This window comes from Schistocerca piceifrons, unplaced genomic scaffold (assembly GCF_021461385.2).
Source record: "Schistocerca piceifrons isolate TAMUIC-IGC-003096 unplaced genomic scaffold, iqSchPice1.1 HiC_scaffold_943, whole genome shotgun sequence".
NCBI lineage: Eukaryota > Metazoa > Arthropoda > Insecta > Orthoptera > Acrididae > Schistocerca > Schistocerca piceifrons.
Window position 1 is genome coordinate 217,501 of NW_025729216.1, and position 2,500 is coordinate 220,000.

A 2,500-nucleotide genomic window follows, 5' to 3' on the forward strand; every position below is an offset into this window, starting at 1 on the left:
TTCACCTTCTTGTCGCGCCCAGACGCGACTAAGGCGAGGGTGAAACACTTCCGGGCGTTGATCTGCAGCCCCAGATGGGCGAGGGCTGCGACGGCTGCGTCGATGAGGGACTGCAATCCCCTCGCGGTCGATGCAAAAAGCAGGACGTCATCTGCGAAGGCCGCAGCGTTAACTCTGCGACCAAGGATCCGAGCTCCGATGTGGGAGGGAAGTTGACTCAAAACATAGTCCACCGCAAAATTGAAAAGGAGGGGGGAGAGGGGGTCACCCTGACGCACACCCCTAGCCGGCTGCAGGGGCACGCCCACGTCGGCGCCGCCCGCTATCACTGTCGTGCTACCCTCGTAACACCTTTCGACGTACTCAATAAAGCAATCTGGCAGGCCATGAGCCCTCAGCACGGGGCGGAGGGCAGCATGGTCCACCGAATCGAACGCTTTAGAGACGTCGATCGATGCCACAAAAACAGAGCGACAGGAGCGGACTGCGTCGGTGAGAGCAGTGTCCAAGATGAAGGTGTTTTCCAACATCCCATCCCGGGGGATGAATGCCCGCTGACGTTCGTCCACAGCACATGCACGCATCAGGCGTGACGCGAGAACCTTGTGAAAGGTCCGCGCCAACACCGAGCAGACCGTAATGGGGCGAAAGTCAGCGGGGGATGTTGGTGCAGCCGTTTTGGGGAGAAGTGACGTCCGGGCGCGAAGCAGACGCTCGGGGAGGGCGCGGGCCAGGAGGAAGAGGTTCAAGAGTTTCACCAGGACTTCATGCGGCAGGCGCCGCAGCTCCGCTGGAGTCAGGCCGTCCGGCCCGGCTGCCGATCCCCTGGGCGGCAAGGCAGCAGCGACCTCCTCACGTGTGACCGGCCCCCATAGGCACTCAGGAGCGAGAGTCATAGTTACTCCCGCCGTTTACCCGCGCTTGCTTGAATTTCTTCACGTTGACATTCAGAGCACTGGGCAGAAATCACATTGCGTCAACACCCGCTAGGGCCATCGCAATGCTTTGTTTTAATTAGACAGTCGGATTCCCCCAGTCCGTGCCAGTTCTGAGTTGATCGTTGAATGGCGGCCGAAGAGAATCCGCGCACCCGCGCGCCCCCGGAGGAGCACGCTAAGGCGGACGCGGCCTCGCAGCAAGGAAGATCCGTGGGAGGCCAAGGCACGGGACCGAGCTCGGATCCTGCACGCAGGTTGAAGCACCGGGGCGCGAACGCCGCGCAGGCGCGCGCATCCTGCACCGCCGGCCAGCACGAGGCCGACCAACGGCGAGAGCAGACCACGCCCGCGCTAAACGCCCGCACTTACCGGCACCCCTACGGCACTCACCTCGCCCAGGCCCGGCACGTTAGCGCTGACCCACTTCCCGACCAAGCCCGACACGCCCCGATCCTCAGAGCCAATCCTTATCCCGAAGTTACGGATCCAATTTGCCGACTTCCCTTACCTACATTATTCTATCGACTAGAGGCTCTTCACCTTGGAGACCTGCTGCGGATATGGGTACGAACCGGCGCGACACCTCCACGTGGCCCTCTCCCGGATTTTCAAGGTCCGAGGGGAAGATCGGGACACCGCCGCAACTGCGGTGCTCTTCGCGTTCCAAACCCTATCTCCCTGCTAGAGGATTCCAGGGAACTCGAACGCTCATGCAGAAAAGAAAACTCTTCCCCGATCTCCCGACGGCGTCTCCGGGTCCTTTTGGGTTACCCCGACGAGCATCTCTAAAAGAGGGGCCCGACTTGTATCGGTTCCGCTGCCGGGTTCCGGAATAGGAACCGGATTCCCTTTCGCCCAACGGGGGCCAGCACAAAGTGCATCATGCTATGACGGCCCCCATCAACATCGGATTTCTCCTAGGGCTTAGGATCGACTGACTCGTGTGCAACGGCTGTTCACACGAAACCCTTCTCCGCGTCAGCCCTCCAGGGCCTCGCTGGAGTATTTGCTACTACCACCAAGATCTGCACCGACGGCGGCTCCAGGCAGGCTCACGCCCAGACCCTTCTGCGCCCACCGCCGCGACCCTCCTACTCGTCAGGGCTTCGCGGCCGGCCGCAAGGACCGGCCATGACTGCCAGACTGACGGCCGAGTATAGGCACGACGCTTCAGCGCCATCCATTTTCAAGGCTAGTTGCTTCGGCAGGTGAGTTGTTACACACTCCTTAGCGGATTCCGACTTCCATGGCCACCGTCCTGCTGTCTTAAGCAACCAACGCCTTTCATGGTTTCCCATGAGCGTCGATTCGGGCGCCTTAACTCGGCGTTTGGTTCATCCCACAGCGCCAGTTCTGCTTACCAAAAGTGGCCCACTTGGCACTCCGATCCGAGTCGTTTGCTCGCGGCTTCAGCATATCAAGCAAGCCGGAGATCTCACCCATTTAAAGTTTGAGAATAGGTTGAGGTCGTTTCGGCCCCAAGGCCTCTAATCATTCGCTTTACCGGATGAGACTCGTACGAGCACCAGCTATCCTGAGGGAAACTTCGGAGGGAACCAGCT

The 2,500-nt window shown here is 60.4% G+C and overlaps 1 non-coding gene across 1 annotated transcript in view; it reads right to left on the reverse strand.

Annotated features, from left to right (window-relative positions):
- The window catches only part of LOC124772537, a 6,680-nt gene that overhangs the window by 2,914 nt on the left and 1,266 nt on the right, over positions 1–2,500 (reverse strand). The window contains exon 1 of the ribosomal RNA XR_007014080.1: positions 1–2,500. This exon is cut by the window's left edge and continues 2,914 nt beyond it; it is cut by the window's right edge and continues 1,266 nt beyond it. This is a non-coding gene — a ribosomal RNA (large subunit ribosomal RNA).